Raw genomic sequence first — 16,684 nt, forward strand, 5'->3', positions numbered from 1 at the left:
TGTAAAGAATACGTCTTTTGTAGCGGGCGTCCCTCTACTGCAGTGTCACACATGACGAATAAAAAGGAAAACAGCAGAACGTCTGTGTAGGGCCATGTTTTTACCTACAGTGTCACTTGGCTGAATGTGTATAAGGCTCTGTGGCATCACTCAAACGCAGCCAAATTGTCACACTAGCTGTGTATCTCTAACAAAGTTGACGTATGCCCTCACCTCGGTGCCGGTTAAAACGATTTCGCCCCCGGGTGGGCTCGAACCACCAACCTTTCGGTTAACAGCCGAACGCGCTAGCCGAGTGCGCCACGGAGGCCATGACTTTGGCTCCCTTGTGCTCTGTATATCAACGCAATTCGTATACCTTCTGCAGGAATCTCGCAGAATGGTAGCATTTGCTTACGCCTCTTCACATGGATAACGTGCATGCACACTGTAGCGAGGCTCGTAAACGAATGACATCGCCAAGCATGACATTATACTACAAAATGCATACAAACCAATGTTCTGCCTATGCATTCAGAAAACCTCTGAGGCCAGTAGAATACTTGTCATAGGTTGTAGAACATCCCTTTCATTCAGTGTACTGCCATGTGTTAGATGCTGCTCGAGATAGCTCCGCTCCTTGCAGGAAGGTTTAAAAAATGAATGCCTTCTGTGAGGTTCGAACTCACGACCCCTGGTTTACGAGACCAGTGCTCTACCACTGAGCTAAGAAGGCGGCAGCTTAGCGTTTGTGAGCTATCCCCAAATTGTTACTTCATCATACTGAATCTTGCAGCCCTCGACCAGATATCGGACTTGGCACACAGCTGCTGCTGGGGGTGTCCACATTGCCGTTTTCCAAATCTCTTGAATGTTTCGCCCTTACGATCGACGACGAGCGTCGGCCCACCAAAAGTTAGCGGTCTGCACAATCCTGACCTAGTGCACAGCTTGTGGGATAGCGTGGCTCGACTGCGAAATGCGCCTTTCGGCTCCTCTCTCTGGCTACAGTGCGCTGTTGTCCACAGTGGCACTGGCGTTGCCCATGGGGCTTCATGTAAGGCGACTGCACGTCGCTCGGCCAACAGCGGCCTACTGCAGACCGACACTTAAGACACACCAAATACAAATCGACATCGAGAGACAGGCCCTGTCATATGGCACTCGCGACGTATATGCTGAAATTGAATGTAAAGAATACGTCTTTTGTAGCGGGCGTCCCTCTACTGCAGTGTCACACATGACGAATAAAAAGGAAAACAGCAGAACGTCTGTGTAGGGCCATGTTTTTACCTACAGTGTCACTTGGCTGAATGTGTATAAGGCTCTGTGGCATCACTCAAACGCAGCCAAATTGTCACACTAGCTGTGTATCTCTAACAAAGTTGACGTATGTCCTCACCTCGGTTCCGGTTAAAACGATTTCGCCCCCGGGTGGGCTCGAACCACCAACCTTTCGGTTAACAGCCGAACGCGCTAGCCGATTGCGCCACGGAGGCCTTGACTTTGGCTTCCTTGTGCTCTGTATATCAACGCAATTCGTATACCTTCTGCAGGAATCTCGCAGAATGGTAGCATTTGCTTACGCCTCTTCACATGGATAACGTGCATGCACACTGTAGCGAGGCTCGTAAACGAATGACATCGCCAAGCATGACATTATACTACAAAATGCATACAAACCAATGTTCTGCCTATGCATTCAGAAAACCTCTGAGGCCAGTAGAATACTTGTCATAGGTTGTAGAACATCCCTTTTATTCAGTGTACTGCCATGTGTTAGATGCTGCTCGAGATAGCTCCGCTCCTTGCAGGAAGGTTTAAAAAATGAATGCCTTCTGTGAGGTTCGAACTCACGACCCCTGGTTTACGAGACCAGTGCTCTACCACTGAGCTAAGAAGGCGGCAGCTTAGCGTTTGTGAGCTATCCCCAAATTGTTACTTCATCATACTGAATCTTGCAGCCCTCGACCAGATATCGGATTTGGCACACAGCTGCTGCTGGGGGTGTCCACATTGCCGTTTTCCAAATCTCTTGAATGTTTCGCCCTTACGATCGACGACGAGCGTCGGCCCACCAAAAGTTAGCGGTCTGCACAATCCTGACCTAGTGCACAGCTTGTGGGATAGCGTGGCTCGACTGCGAAATGCGCCTTTCGGCTCCTCTCTCTGGCTACAGTGCGCTGTTGTCCACAGTGGCACTGGCGTTGCCCATGGGGCTTCATGTAAGGCGACTGCACGTCGCTCGGCCAACAGCGGCCTACTGCAGACCGACACTTAAGACACACCAAATACAAATCGACATCGAGAGACAGGCCCTGTCATATGGCACTCGCGACGTATATGCTGAAATTGAATGTAAAGAATACGTCTTTTGTAGCGGGCGTCCCTCTACTGCAGTGTCACACATGACGAATAAAAAGGAAAACAGCAGAACGTCTGTGTAGGGCCATGTTTTTACCTACAGTGTCACTTGGCTGAATGTGTATAAGGCTCTGTGGCATCACTCAAACGCAGCCAAATTGTCACACTAGCTGTGTATCTCTAACAAAGTTGACGTATGCCCTCACCTCGGTGCCGGTTAAAACGATTTCGCCCCCGGGTGGGCTCGAACCACCAACCTTTCGGTTAACAGCCGAACGCGCTAGCCGATTGCGCCACGGAGGCCTTGACTTTGGCTCCCTTGTGCTCTGTATATCAACGCAATTCGTATACCTTCTGCAGGAATCTCGCAGAATGGTAGCATTTGCTTACGCCTCTTCACATGGATAACGTGCATGCACACTGTAGCGAGGCTCGTAAACGAATGACATCGCCAAGCATGACATTATACTACAAAATGCATACAAACCAATGTTCTGCCTATGCATTCAGAAAACCTCTGAGGCCAGTAGAATACTTGTCATAGGTTGTAGAACATCCCTTTCATTCAGTGTACTGCCATGTGTTAGATGCTGCTCGAGATAGCTCCGCTCCTTGCAGGAAGGTTTAAAAAATGAATGCCTTCTGTGAGGTTCGAACTCACGACCCCTGGTTTACGAGACCAGTGCTCTACCACTGAGCTAAGAAGGCGGCAGCTTAGCGTTTGTGAGCTATCCCCAAATTGTTACTTCATCATACTGAATCTTGCAGCCCTCGACCAGATATCGGATTTGGCACACAGCTGCTGCTGGGGGTGTCCACATTGCCGTTTTCCAAATCTCTTGAATGTTTCGCCCTTACGATCGACGACGAGCGTCGGCCCACCAAAAGTTAGCGGTCTGCACAATCCTGACCTAGTGCACAGCTTGTGGGATAGCGTGGCTCGACTGCGAAATGCGCCTTTCGGCTCCTCTCTCTGGCTACAGTGCGCTGTTGTCCACAGTGGCACTGGCGTTGCCCATGGGGCTTCATGTAAGGCGACTGCACGTCGCTCGGCCACCAGCGGCCTACTGCAGACCGACACTTAAGACACACCAAATACAAATCGACATCGAGAGACAGGCCCTGTCATATGGCACTCGCGACGTATATGCTGAAATTGAATGTAAAGAATACGTCTTTTGTAGCGGGCGTCCCTCTACTGCAGTGTCACACATGACGAATAAAAAGGAAAACAGCAGAACGTCTTTGTAGGGCCATGTTTTTACCTACAGTGTCACTTGGCTGAATGTGTATAAGGCTCTGTGGCATCACTCAAACGCAGCCAAATTGTCACACTAGCTGTGTATCTCTAACAAAGTTGACGTATGCCCTCACCTCGGTGCCGGTTAAAACGATTTCGCCCCCGGGTGGGCTCGAACCACCAACCTTTCGGTTAACAGCCGAACGCGCTAGCCGATTGCGCCACGGAGGCCTTGACTTTGGCTCCCTTGTGCTCTGTATATCAACGCAATTCGTATACCTTCTGCAGGAATCTCGCAGAATGGTAGCATTTGCTTACGCCTCTTCACATGGATAACGTGCATGCACACTGTAGCGAGGCTCGTAAACGAATGACATCGCCAAGCATGACATTATACTACAAAATGCATACAAACCAATGTTCTGCCTATGCATTCAGAAAACCTCTGAGGCCAGTAGAATACTTGTCATAGGTTGTAGAACATCCCTTTCATTCAGTGTACTGCCATGTGTTAGATGCTGCTCGAGATAGCTCCGCTCCTTGCAGGAAGGTTTAAAAAATGAATGCCTTCTGTGAGGTTCGAACTCACGACCCCTGGTTTACGAGACCAGTGCTCTACCACTGAGCTAAGAAGGCGGCAGCTTAGCGTTTGTGAGCTATCCCCAAATTGTTACTTCATCATACTGAATCTTGCAGCCCTCGACCAGATATCGGACTTGGCACACAGCTGCTGCTGGGGGTGTCCACATTGCCGTTTTCCAAATCTCTTGAATGTTTCGCCCTTACGATCGACGACGAGCGTCGGCCCACCAAAAGTTAGCGGTCTGCACAATCCTGACCTAGTGCACAGCTTGTGGGATAGCGTGGCTCGACTGCGAAATGCGCCTTTCGGCTCCTCTCTCTGGCTACAGTGCGCTGTTGTCCACAGTGGCACTGGCGTTGCCCATGGGGCTTCATGTAAGGCGACTGCACGTCGCTCGGCCAACAGCGGCCTACTGCAGACCGACACTTAAGACACACCAAATACAAATCGACATCGAGAGACAGGCCCTGTCATATGGCACTCGCGACGTATATGCTGAAATTGAATGTAAAGAATACGTCTTTTGTAGCGGGCGTCCCTCTACTGCAGTGTCACACATGACGAATAAAAAGGAAAACAGCAGAACGTCTGTGTAGGGCCATGTTTTTACCTACAGTGTCACTTGGCTGAATGTGTATAAGGCTCTGTGGCATCACTCAAACGCAGCCAAATTGTCACACTAGCTGTGTATCTCTAACAAAGTTGACGTATGCCCTCACCTCGGTGCCGGTTAAAACGATTTCGCCCCCGGGTGGGCTCGAACCACCAACCTTTCGGTTAACAGCCGAACGCGCTAGCCGAGTGCGCCACGGAGGCCTTGACTTTGGCTCCCTTGTGCTCTGTATATCAACGCAATTCGTATACCTTCTGCAGGAATCTCGCAGAATGGTAGCATTTGCTTACGCCTCTTCACATGGATAACGTGCATGCACACTGTAGCGAGGCTCGTAAACGAATGACATCGCCAAGCATGACATTATACTACAAAATGCATACAAACCAATGTTCTGCCTATGCATTCAGAAAACCTCTGAGGCCAGTAGAATACTTGTCATAGGTTGTAGAACATCCCTTTCATTCAGTGTACTGCCATGTGTTAGATGCTGCTCGAGATAGCTCCGCTCCTTGCAGGAAGGTTTAAAAAATGAATGCCTTCTGTGAGGTTCGAACTCACGACCCCTGGTTTACGAGACCAGTGCTCTACCACTGAGCTAAGAAGGCGGCAGCTTAGCGTTTGTGAGCTATCCCCAAATTGTTACTTCATCATACTGAATCTTGCAGCCCTCGACCAGATATCGGACTTGGCACACAGCTGCTGCTGGGGGTGTCCACATTGCCGTTTTCCAAATCTCTTGAATGTTTCGCCCTTACGATCGACGACGAGCGTCGGCCCACCAAAAGTTAGCGGTCTGCACAATCCTGACCTAGTGCACAGCTTGTGGGATAGCGTGGCTCGACTGCGAAATGCGCCTTTCGGCTCCTCTCTCTGGCTACAGTGCGCTGTTGTCCACAGTGGCACTGGCGTTGCCCATGGGGCTTCATGTAAGGCGACTGCACGTCGCTCGGCCAACAGCGGCCTACTGCAGACCGACACTTAAGACACACCAAATACAAATCGACATCGAGAGACAGGCCCTGTCATATGGCACTCGCGACGTATATGCTGAAATTGAATGTAAAGAATACGTCTTTTGTAGCGGGCGTCCCTCTACTGCAGTGTCACACATGACGAATAAAAAGGAAAACAGCAGAACGTCTGTGTAGGGCCATGTTTTTACCTACAGTGTCACTTGGCTGAATGTGTATAAGGCTCTGTGGCATCACTCAAACGCAGCCAAATTGTCACACTAGCTGTGTATCTCTAACAAAGTTGACGTATGCCCTCACCTCGGTGCCGGTTAAAACGATTTCGCCCCCGGGTGGGCTCGAACCACCAACCTTTCGGTTAACAGCCGAACGCGCTAGCCGAGTGCGCCACGGAGGCCTTGACTTTGGCTCCCTTGTGCTCTGTATATCAACGCAATTCGTATACCTTCTGCAGGAATCTCGCAGAATGGTAGCATTTGCTTACGCCTCTTCACATGGATAACGTGCATGCACACTGTAGCGAGGCTCGTAAACGAATGACATCGCCAAGCATGACATTATACTACAAAATGCATACAAACCAATGTTCTGCCTATGCATTCAGAAAACCTCTGAGGCCAGTAGAATACTTGTCATAGGTTGTAGAACATCCCTTTCATTCAGTGTACTGCCATGTGTTAGATGCTGCTCGAGATAGCTCCGCTCCTTGCAGGAAGGTTTAAAAAATGAATGCCTTCTGTGAGGTTCGAACTCACGACCCCTGGTTTACGAGACCAGTGCTCTACCACTGAGCTAAGAAGGCGGCAGCTTAGCGTTTGTGAGCTATCCCCAAATTGTTACTTCATCATACTGAATCTTGCAGCCCTCGACCAGATATCGGACTTGGCACACAGCTGCTGCTGGGGGTGTCCACATTGCCGTTTTCCAAATCTCTTGAATGTTTCGCCCTTACGATCGACGACGAGCGTCGGCCCACCAAAAGTTAGCGGTCTGCACAATCCTGACCTAGTGCACAGCTTGTGGGATAGCGTGGCTCGACTGCGAAATGCGCCTTTCGGCTCCTCTCTCTGGCTACTACAGTGCGCTGTTGTCCACAGTGGCACTGGCGTTGCCCATGGGGCTTCATGTAAGGCGACTGCACGTCGCTCGGCCAACAGCGGCCTACTGCAGACCGACACTTAAGACACACCAAATACAAATCGACATCGAGAGACAGGCCCTGTCATATGGCACTCGCGACGTATATGCTGAAATTGAATGTAAAGAATACGTCTTTTGTAGCGGGCGTCCCTCTACTGCAGTGTCACACATGACGAATAAAAAGGAAAACAGCAGAACGTCTGTGTAGGGCCATGTTTTTACCTACAGTGTCACTTGGCTGAATGTGTATAAGGCTCTGTGGCATCACTCAAACGCAGCCAAATTGTCACACTAGCTGTGTATCTCTAACAAAGTTGACGTATGCCCTCACCTCGGTGCCGGTTAAAACGATTTCGCCCCCGGGTGGGCTCGAACCACCAACCTTTCGGTTAACAGCCGAACGCGCTAGCCGATTGCGCCACGGAGGCCTTGGCTTTGGCTCCCTTGTGCTCTGTATATCAACGCAATTCGTATACCTTCTGCAGGAATCTCGCAGAATGGTAGCATTTGCTTACGCCTCTTCACATGGATAACGTGCATGCACACTGTAGCGAGGCTCGTAAACGAATGACATCGCCAAGCATGACATTATACTACAAAATGCATACAAACCAATGTTCTGCCTATGCATTCAGAAAACCTCTGAGGCCAGTAGAATACTTGTCATAGGTTGTAGAACATCCCTTTCATTCAGTGTACTGCCATGTGTTAGATGCTGCTCGAGATAGCTCCGCTCCTTGCAGGAAGGTTTAAAAAATGAATGCCTTCTGTGAGGTTCGAACTCACGACCCCTGGTTTACGAGACCAGTGCTCTACCACTGAGCTAAGAAGGCGGCAGCTTAGCGTTTGTGAGCTATCCCCAAATTGTTACTTCATCATACTGAATCTTGCAGCCCTCGACCAGATATCGGACTTGGCACACAGCTGCTGCTGGGGGTGTCCACATTGCCGTTTTCCAAATCTCTTGAATGTTTCGCCCTTACGATCGACGACGAGCGTCGGCCCACCAAAAGTTAGCGGTCTGCACAATCCTGACCTAGTGCACAGCTTGTGGGATAGCGTGGCTCGACTGCGAAATGCGCCTTTCGGCTCCTCTCTCTGGCTACAGTGCGCTGTTGTCCACAGTGGCACTGGCGTTGCCCATGGGGCTTCATGTAAGGCGACTGCACGTCGCTCGGCCAACAGCGGCCTACTGCAGACCGACACTTAAGACACACCAAATACAAATCGACATCGAGAGACAGGCCCTGTCATATGGCACTCGCGACGTATATGCTGAAATTGAATGTAAAGAATACGTCTTTTGTAGCGGGCGTCCCTCTACTGCAGTGTCACACATGACGAATAAAAAGGAAAACAGCAGAACGTCTGTGTAGGGCCATGTTTTTACCTACAGTGTCACTTGGCTGAATGTGTATAAGGCTCTGTGGCATCACTCAAACGCAGCCAAATTGTCACACTAGCTGTGTATCTCTAACAAAGTTGACGTATGCCCTCACCTCGGTGCCGGTTAAAACGATTTCGCCCCCGGGTGGGCTCGAACCACCAACCTTTCGGTTAACAGCCGAACGCGCTAGCCGAGTGCGCCACGGAGGCCTTGACTTTGGCTCCCTTGTGCTCTGTATATCAACGCAATTCGTATACCTTCTGCAGGAATCTCGCAGAATGGTAGCATTTGCTTACGCCTCTTCACATGGATAACGTGCATGCACACTGTAGCGAGGCTCGTAAACGAATGACATCGCCAAGCATGACATTATACTACAAAATGCATACAAACCAATGTTCTGCCTATGCATTCAGAAAACCTCTGAGGCCAGTAGAATACTTGTCATAGGTTGTAGAACATCCCTTTCATTCAGTGTACTGCCATGTGTTAGATGCTGCTCGAGATAGCTCCGCTCCTTGCAGGAAGGTTTAAAAAATGAATGCCTTCTGTGAGGTTCGAACTCACGACCCCTGGTTTACGAGACCAGTGCTCTACCACTGAGCTAAGAAGGCGGCAGCTTAGCGTTTGTGAGCTATCCCCAAATTGTTACTTCATCATACTGAATCTTGCAGCCCTCGACCAGATATCGGACTTGGCACACAGCTGCTGCTGGGGGTGTCCACATTGCCGTTTTCCAAATCTCTTGAATGTTTCGCCCTTACGATCGACGACGAGCGTCGGCCCACCAAAAGTTAGCGGTCTGCACAATCCTGACCTAGTGCACAGCTTGTGGGATAGCGTGGCTCGACTGCGAAATGCGCCTTTCGGCTCCTCTCTCTGGCTACAGTGCGCTGTTGTCCACAGTGGCACTGGCGTTGCCCATGGGGCTTCATGTAAGGCGACTGCACGTCGCTCGGCCAACAGCGGCCTACTGCAGACCGACACTTAAGACACACCAAATACAAATCGACATCGAGAGACAGGCCCTGTCATATGGCACTCGCGACGTATATGCTGAAATTGAATGTAAAGAATACGTCTTTTGTAGCGGGCGTCCCTCTACTGCAGTGTCACACATGACGAATAAAAAGGAAAACAGCAGAACGTCTGTGTAGGGCCATGTTTTTACCTACAGTGTCACTTGGCTGAATGTGTATAAGGCTCTGTGGCATCACTCAAACGCAGCCAAATTGTCACACTAGCTGTGTATCTCTAACAAAGTTGACGTATGCCCTCACCTCGGTGCCGGTTAAAACGATTTCGCCCCCGGGTGGGCTCGAACCACCAACCTTTCGGTTAACAGCCGAACGCGCTAGCCGATTGCGCCACGGAGGCCTTGGCTTTGGCTCCCTTGTGCTCTGTATATCAACGCAATTCGTATACCTTCTGCAGGAATCTCGCAGAATGGTAGCATTTGCTTACGCCTCTTCACATGGATAACGTGCATGCACACTGTAGCGAGGCTCGTAAACGAATGACATCGCCAAGCATGACATTATACTACAAAATGCATACAAACCAATGTTCTGCCTATGCATTCAGAAAACCTCTGAGGCCAGTAGAATACTTGTCATAGGTTGTAGAACATCCCTTTCATTCAGTGTACTGCCATGTGTTAGATGCTGCTCGAGATAGCTCCGCTCCTTGCAGGAAGGTTTAAAAAATGAATGCCTTCTGTGAGGTTCGAACTCACGACCCCTGGTTTACGAGACCAGTGCTCTACCACTGAGCTAAGAAGGCGGCAGCTTAGCGTTTGTGAGCTATCCCCAAATTGTTACTTCATCATACTGAATCTTGCAGCCCTCGACCAGATATCGGACTTGGCACACAGCTGCTGCTGGGGGTGTCCACATTGCCGTTTTCCAAATCTCTTGAATGTTTCGCCCTTACGATCGACGACGAGCGTCGGCCCACCAAAAGTTAGCGGTCTGCACAATCCTGACCTAGTGCACAGCTTGTGGGATAGCGTGGCTCGACTGCGAAATGCGCCTTTCGGCTCCTCTCTCTGGCTACAGTGCGCTGTTGTCCACAGTGGCACTGGCGTTGCCCATGGGGCTTCATGTAAGGCGACTGCACGTCGCTCGGCCAACAGCGGCCTACTGCAGACCGACACTTAAGACACACCAAATACAAATCGACATCGAGAGACAGGCCCTGTCATATGGCACTCGCGACGTATATGCTGAAATTGAATGTAAAGAATACGTCTTTTGTAGCGGGCGTCCCTCTACTGCAGTGTCACACATGACGAATAAAAAGGAAAACAGCAGAACGTCTGTGTAGGGCCATGTTTTTACCTACAGTGTCACTTGGCTGAATGTGTATAAGGCTCTGTGGCATCACTCAAACGCAGCCAAATTGTCACACTAGCTGTGTATCTCTAACAAAGTTGACGTATGCCCTCACCTCGGTGCCGGTTAAAACGATTTCGCCCCCGGGTGGGCTCGAACCACCAACCTTTCGGTTAACAGCCGAACGCGCTAGCCGAGTGCGCCACGGAGGCCATGACTTTGGCTCCCTTGTGCTCTGTATATCAACGCAATTCGTATACCTTCTGCAGGAATCTCGCAGAATGGTAGCATTTGCTTACGCCTCTTCACATGGATAACGTGCATGCACACTGTAGCGAGGCTCGTAAACGAATGACATCGCCAAGCATGACATTATACTACAAAATGCATACAAACCAATGTTCTGCCTATGCATTCAGAAAACCTCTGAGGCCAGTAGAATACTTGTCATAGGTTGTAGAACATCCCTTTCATTCAGTGTACTGCCATGTGTTAGATGCTGCTCGAGATAGCTCCGCTCCTTGCAGGAAGGTTTAAAAAATGAATGCCTTCTGTGAGGTTCGAACTCACGACCCCTGGTTTACGAGACCAGTGCTCTACCACTGAGCTAAGAAGGCGGCAGCTTAGCGTTTGTGAGCTATCCCCAAATTGTTACTTCATCATACTGAATCTTGCAGCCCTCGACCAGATATCGGACTTGGCACACAGCTGCTGCTGGGGGTGTCCACATTGCCGTTTTCCAAATCTCTTGAATGTTTCGCCCTTACGATCGACGACGAGCGTCGGCCCACCAAAAGTTAGCGGTCTGCACAATCCTGACCTAGTGCACAGCTTGTGGGATAGCGTGGCTCGACTGCGAAATGCGCCTTTCGGCTCCTCTCTCTGGCTACAGTGCGCTGTTGTCCACAGTGGCACTGGCGTTGCCCATGGGGCTTCATGTAAGGCGACTGCACGTCGCTCGGCCAACAGCGGCCTACTGCAGACCGACACTTAAGACACACCAAATACAAATCGACATCGAGAGACAGGCCCTGTCATATGGCACTCGCGACGTATATGCTGAAATTGAATGTAAAGAATACGTCTTTTGTAGCGGGCGTCCCTCTACTGCAGTGTCACACATGACGAATAAAAAGGAAAACAGCAGAACGTCTGTGTAGGGCCATGTTTTTACCTACAGTGTCACTTGGCTGAATGTGTATAAGGCTCTGTGGCATCACTCAAACGCAGCCAAATTGTCACACTAGCTGTGTATCTCTAACAAAGTTGACGTATGTCCTCACCTCGGTGCCGGTTAAAACGATTTCGCCCCCGGGTGGGCTCGAACCACCAACCTTTCGGTTAACAGCCGAACGCGCTAGCCGATTGCGCCACGGAGGCCTTGACTTTGGCTTCCTTGTGCTCTGTATATCAACGCAATTCGTATACCTTCTGCAGGAATCTCGCAGAATGGTAGCATTTGCTTACGCCTCTTCACATGGATAACGTGCATGCACACTGTAGCGAGGCTCGTAAACGAATGACATCGCCAAGCATGACATTATACTACAAAATGCATACAAACCAATGTTCTGCCTATGCATTCAGAAAACCTCTGAGGCCAGTAGAATACTTGTCATAGGTTGTAGAACATCCCTTTTATTCAGTGTACTGCCATGTGTTAGATGCTGCTCGAGATAGCTCCGCTCCTTGCAGGAAGGTTTAAAAAATGAATGCCTTCTGTGAGGTTCGAACTCACGACCCCTGGTTTACGAGACCAGTGCTCTACCACTGAGCTAAGAAGGCGGCAGCTTAGCGTTTGTGAGCTATCCCCAAATTGTTACTTCATCATACTGAATCTTGCAGCCCTCGACCAGATATCGGATTTGGCACACAGCTGCTGCTGGGGGTGTCCACATTGCCGTTTTCCAAATCTCTTGAATGTTTCGCCCTTACGATCGACGACGAGCGTCGGCCCACCAAAAGTTAGCGGTCTGCACAATCCTGACCTAGTGCACAGCTTGTGGGATAGCGTGGCTCGACTGCGAAATGCGCCTTTCGGCTCCTCTCTCTGGCTACAGTGCGCTGTTGTCCACAGTGGCACTGGCGTTGCCCATGGGGCTTCATGTAAGGCGACTGCACGTCGCTCGGCCAACAGCGGCCTACTGCAGACCGACACTTAAGACACACCAAATACAAATCGACATCGAGAGACAGGCCCTGTCATATGGCACTCGCGACGTATATGCTGAAATTGAATGTAAAGAATACGTCTTTTGTAGCGGGCGTCCCTCTACTGCAGTGTCACACATGACGAATAAAAAGGAAAACAGCAGAACGTCTGTGTAGGGCCATGTTTTTACCTACAGTGTCACTTGGCTGAATGTGTATAAGGCTCTGTGGCATCACTCAAACGCAGCCAAATTGTCACACTAGCTGTGTATCTCTAACAAAGTTGACGTATGCCCTCACCTCGGTGCCGGTTAAAACGATTTCGCCCCCGGGTGGGCTCGAACCACCAACCTTTCGGTTAACAGCCGAACGCGCTAGCCGATTGCGCCACGGAGGCCTTGACTTTGGCTCCCTTGTGCTCTGTATATCAACGCAATTCGTATACCTTCTGCAGGAATCTCGCAGAATGGTAGCATTTGCTTACGCCTCTTCACATGGATAACGTGCATGCACACTGTAGCGAGGCTCGTAAACGAATGACATCGCCAAGCATGACATTATACTACAAAATGCATACAAACCAATGTTCTGCCTATGCATTCAGAAAACCTCTGAGGCCAGTAGAATACTTGTCATAGGTTGTAGAACATCCCTTTCATTCAGTGTACTGCCATGTGTTAGATGCTGCTCGAGATAGCTCCGCTCCTTGCAGGAAGGTTTAAAAAATGAATGCCTTCTGTGAGGTTCGAACTCACGACCCCTGGTTTACGAGACCAGTGCTCTACCACTGAGCTAAGAAGGCGGCAGCTTAGCGTTTGTGAGCTATCCCCAAATTGTTACTTCATCATACTGAATCTTGCAGCCCTCGACCAGATATCGGATTTGGCACACAGCTGCTGCTGGGGGTGTCCACATTGCCGTTTTCCAAATCTCTTGAATGTTTCGCCCTTACGATCGACGACGAGCGTCGGCCCACCAAAAGTTAGCGGTCTGCACAATCCTGACCTAGTGCACAGCTTGTGGGATAGCGTGGCTCGACTGCGAAATGCGCCTTTCGGCTCCTCTCTCTGGCTACAGTGCGCTGTTGTCCACAGTGGCACTGGCGTTGCCCATGGGGCTTCATGTAAGGCGACTGCACGTCGCTCGGCCACCAGCGGCCTACTGCAGACCGACACTTAAGACACACCAAATACAAATCGACATCGAGAGACAGGCCCTGTCATATGGCACTCGCGACGTATATGCTGAAATTGAATGTAAAGAATACGTCTTTTGTAGCGGGCGTCCCTCTACTGCAGTGTCACACATGACGAATAAAAAGGAAAACAGCAGAACGTCTTTGTAGGGCCATGTTTTTACCTACAGTGTCACTTGGCTGAATGTGTATAAGGCTCTGTGGCATCACTCAAACGCAGCCAAATTGTCACACTAGCTGTGTATCTCTAACAAAGTTGACGTATGCCCTCACCTCGGTGCCGGTTAAAACGATTTCGCCCCCGGGTGGGCTCGAACCACCAACCTTTCGGTTAACAGCCGAACGCGCTAGCCGATTGCGCCACGGAGGCCTTGACTTTGGCTCCCTTGTGCTCTGTATATCAACGCAATTCGTATACCTTCTGCAGGAATCTCGCAGAATGGTAGCATTTGCTTACGCCTCTTCACATGGATAACGTGCATGCACACTGTAGCGAGGCTCGTAAACGAATGACATCGCCAAGCATGACATTATACTACAAAATGCATACAAACCAATGTTCTGCCTATGCATTCAGAAAACCTCTGAGGCCAGTAGAATACTTGTCATAGGTTGTAGAACATCCCTTTCATTCAGTGTACTGCCATGTGTTAGATGCTGCTCGAGATAGCTCCGCTCCTTGCAGGAAGGTTTAAAAAATGAATGCCTTCTGTGAGGTTCGAACTCACGACCCCTGGTTTACGAGACCAGTGCTCTACCACTTTTTTTTTTTTTTTTTTTTTAACGCGTGCAGAGCACATTGGATTAGCAGTCCAACGCCTTAACCACTTTTTTTTTTTTTTTTTTTTATCGCCTTAACCACTTTTTTTTTTTTTTTTTTTCTAGTTTTTAGACGCCTTAACCACTTTTTTTTTTTTTTTTTTTCGCCTTATCCATTTTTTTTTTTTTTTGCCTTAACCACTTTTTTTTTTTTTAGACGCCTTAACCACTTTTTTTTTTTTTTTTTTTTTTAACCACTTTTTTTTTTTTTTTTTTTTTTTTATAGCAGACACTCCACCACTTTTTTTTTTTTTTTTTTTTGAATATCGTTGTCACTGTGTATCTGAGATCAATTTGAACATGACGGACGCTGAGACTGGAACTCGTCACAATTGTCTGCTCGGTAGAGGCAGATGAGAGGGGCTGCTGCAGCAGCAACAGACTAACCGATCCCTTGTTTTTCAAAAACAATGTCCAACATATTGCCAAAGATTTTTGTCAAGTTGCCCGTTTGTTTTATTCTCCAATAAGCAGTATGCATGTATGCCAAAAATTCAACTAGGTTGTCGCCGTCCCGTCTGGTGATCGTATAATGCACATAATTTGCCAATATCCACATCATTGTAGTATTCTTAGCCATAGGATAGTAGTCCGTATCTGGGTTCGTGATGATAGTGGTCGAGATACTCGCTGGCGAGCTTCTCGATAATAGTGCGAGTTTTTCCCTCACCCATCGCCAGTTGTTTAAGTGTCCGCAGCAGGTGAAACGATGAAGCAAAGTGTCGATTAAACCACACTTAACACATTTATCAGAGGGATGTAAGCCTATTCTGTGTAATTTGACATTAGTGGCGATGGTATCATTCACCACCTGGTACCAAGTTGATGCAACATCCCATGTATGAATCTTAAGACTAATGTTCCTCCATAGGGTCTTCCAGTTACAAGATGGATTTTTTGCCTCAATTGTATTACATTGACGCATCTTAGACCATTTCTGCATGACTTCATTCGTTGTCAAATGCGAGTTTTGTAAGATGCTTTCGCCTACATAACTTGTTTCAATGAAATATTCTCGTACATGTTTCAGCTGGTAGTTTATGTTGCTGATGTCGACGGGCGGGTGTATGTTTCCAGGGCGAAGGACGTGGAACAGACTTGCAGTTATGTTTGGGTCGTGACTGTATACTAGGCGCGAAGTGCGTTTCAGAAAAAGGGCATTGGCTGTTTTATGGATGTCAGTGAGCCCTAGCCCGCCGTCGGGTCGTGATTTTGTTAGCGTGGCACTGTCGAGTTTAAAAATGTTCCCTTTCCACACGAATCTGCTAGCTATTTGCAACATTTTTCTGGCCTGAACTTTAGGTATGGGAAATACTTGTGCCAAGTAGTATGCTTTGGAGAAAATACATATATTGACTATCTTGACCCTTTCTATCAAGTTCGCAGAGCGCCAGTTGTTTTCAACAATGAGACCATGCATGCTGTTCGTAACAGCTTTCCAGTTTTTCGCCGCCATTTTAAGAGGACATTTGTCGACGATAATACCTAGTGACTTAGGATTGTCCACTTTTTGGGCCCAGGGTATGGATACATGTTCAAGACCTCTCAAGTTAACCAGTTTGCATTTTCCTTCATTGAGTTTAGCTCCAGACACCTTACTGTATTTGTCGATTTCCGTTTTAATCGTCTTTACGTCGTTTACACAACGAATAACTGCTGTGACGTCATCGGCATAGGCACGCACTGCAAAACAAGCTCTTGATATAGAGAGACCTGGTAATGTGGACTCCAGTTTCCTGAGGAGAGGTTCCAGAGAAAAGGCAAAGAGCAACATCGAGAGAGGACTTCCCTGTGGGACCCCTCTCATAAGTGTAATCGGTATTGTCGACTGGCCGTTAACACACAATCGGGTGGTAATGCCTGTGATGACATTGCGGAGTAAGGTTACTACTGTGTTATCTAATCC

At 48.9% G+C, this 16,684-nt stretch overlaps 25 non-coding genes across 25 annotated transcripts; all 25 read right to left on the minus strand.

Moving 5' to 3' along the window:
* Positions 1-236: 236 nt before the first annotated feature.
* Trnan-guu lies at positions 237-310 on the minus strand. The gene has a single exon. It is a non-coding gene; the product is annotated as a tRNA-Asn (tRNA).
* A 333-nt stretch (positions 311-643) lies between these two features.
* Positions 644-715, minus strand: Trnat-cgu. Its single transcript has one exon. It is a non-coding gene; the product is annotated as a tRNA-Thr (tRNA).
* Positions 716-1,404: 689 nt separating this feature from the next.
* On the minus strand, positions 1,405-1,478 carry Trnan-guu. Its single transcript has one exon. It is a non-coding gene; the product is annotated as a tRNA-Asn (tRNA).
* Positions 1,479-1,811: 333 nt separating this feature from the next.
* Positions 1,812-1,883, minus strand: Trnat-cgu. Its single transcript has one exon. It is a non-coding gene; the product is annotated as a tRNA-Thr (tRNA).
* Positions 1,884-2,572: 689 nt separating this feature from the next.
* Positions 2,573-2,646, minus strand: Trnan-guu. The gene has a single exon. It is a non-coding gene; the product is annotated as a tRNA-Asn (tRNA).
* A 333-nt stretch (positions 2,647-2,979) lies between these two features.
* Trnat-cgu lies at positions 2,980-3,051 on the minus strand. The gene has a single exon. It is a non-coding gene; the product is annotated as a tRNA-Thr (tRNA).
* A 689-nt stretch (positions 3,052-3,740) lies between these two features.
* On the minus strand, positions 3,741-3,814 carry Trnan-guu. Its single transcript has one exon. It is a non-coding gene; the product is annotated as a tRNA-Asn (tRNA).
* A 333-nt stretch (positions 3,815-4,147) lies between these two features.
* Positions 4,148-4,219, minus strand: Trnat-cgu. The gene has a single exon. It is a non-coding gene; the product is annotated as a tRNA-Thr (tRNA).
* A 689-nt stretch (positions 4,220-4,908) lies between these two features.
* Trnan-guu lies at positions 4,909-4,982 on the minus strand. Its single transcript has one exon. It is a non-coding gene; the product is annotated as a tRNA-Asn (tRNA).
* A 333-nt stretch (positions 4,983-5,315) lies between these two features.
* On the minus strand, positions 5,316-5,387 carry Trnat-cgu. Its single transcript has one exon. It is a non-coding gene; the product is annotated as a tRNA-Thr (tRNA).
* A 689-nt stretch (positions 5,388-6,076) lies between these two features.
* Positions 6,077-6,150, minus strand: Trnan-guu. Its single transcript has one exon. It is a non-coding gene; the product is annotated as a tRNA-Asn (tRNA).
* Positions 6,151-6,483: 333 nt separating this feature from the next.
* Trnat-cgu lies at positions 6,484-6,555 on the minus strand. Its single transcript has one exon. It is a non-coding gene; the product is annotated as a tRNA-Thr (tRNA).
* A 692-nt stretch (positions 6,556-7,247) lies between these two features.
* Trnan-guu lies at positions 7,248-7,321 on the minus strand. The gene has a single exon. It is a non-coding gene; the product is annotated as a tRNA-Asn (tRNA).
* Positions 7,322-7,654: 333 nt separating this feature from the next.
* Trnat-cgu lies at positions 7,655-7,726 on the minus strand. The gene has a single exon. It is a non-coding gene; the product is annotated as a tRNA-Thr (tRNA).
* Positions 7,727-8,415: 689 nt separating this feature from the next.
* Positions 8,416-8,489, minus strand: Trnan-guu. Its single transcript has one exon. It is a non-coding gene; the product is annotated as a tRNA-Asn (tRNA).
* Positions 8,490-8,822: 333 nt separating this feature from the next.
* Positions 8,823-8,894, minus strand: Trnat-cgu. Its single transcript has one exon. It is a non-coding gene; the product is annotated as a tRNA-Thr (tRNA).
* A 689-nt stretch (positions 8,895-9,583) lies between these two features.
* Positions 9,584-9,657, minus strand: Trnan-guu. Its single transcript has one exon. It is a non-coding gene; the product is annotated as a tRNA-Asn (tRNA).
* A 333-nt stretch (positions 9,658-9,990) lies between these two features.
* On the minus strand, positions 9,991-10,062 carry Trnat-cgu. Its single transcript has one exon. It is a non-coding gene; the product is annotated as a tRNA-Thr (tRNA).
* A 689-nt stretch (positions 10,063-10,751) lies between these two features.
* On the minus strand, positions 10,752-10,825 carry Trnan-guu. Its single transcript has one exon. It is a non-coding gene; the product is annotated as a tRNA-Asn (tRNA).
* A 333-nt stretch (positions 10,826-11,158) lies between these two features.
* On the minus strand, positions 11,159-11,230 carry Trnat-cgu. Its single transcript has one exon. It is a non-coding gene; the product is annotated as a tRNA-Thr (tRNA).
* A 689-nt stretch (positions 11,231-11,919) lies between these two features.
* On the minus strand, positions 11,920-11,993 carry Trnan-guu. Its single transcript has one exon. It is a non-coding gene; the product is annotated as a tRNA-Asn (tRNA).
* Positions 11,994-12,326: 333 nt separating this feature from the next.
* Positions 12,327-12,398, minus strand: Trnat-cgu. The gene has a single exon. It is a non-coding gene; the product is annotated as a tRNA-Thr (tRNA).
* Positions 12,399-13,087: 689 nt separating this feature from the next.
* On the minus strand, positions 13,088-13,161 carry Trnan-guu. The gene has a single exon. It is a non-coding gene; the product is annotated as a tRNA-Asn (tRNA).
* A 333-nt stretch (positions 13,162-13,494) lies between these two features.
* Positions 13,495-13,566, minus strand: Trnat-cgu. Its single transcript has one exon. It is a non-coding gene; the product is annotated as a tRNA-Thr (tRNA).
* A 689-nt stretch (positions 13,567-14,255) lies between these two features.
* On the minus strand, positions 14,256-14,329 carry Trnan-guu. The gene has a single exon. It is a non-coding gene; the product is annotated as a tRNA-Asn (tRNA).
* Between the last annotated feature and the right edge of the window lie 2,355 nt (positions 14,330-16,684).

This window comes from Schistocerca americana, chromosome 5 (genome assembly GCF_021461395.2).
Source record: "Schistocerca americana isolate TAMUIC-IGC-003095 chromosome 5, iqSchAmer2.1, whole genome shotgun sequence".
Classification (NCBI taxonomy): domain Eukaryota; kingdom Metazoa; phylum Arthropoda; class Insecta; order Orthoptera; family Acrididae; genus Schistocerca; species Schistocerca americana.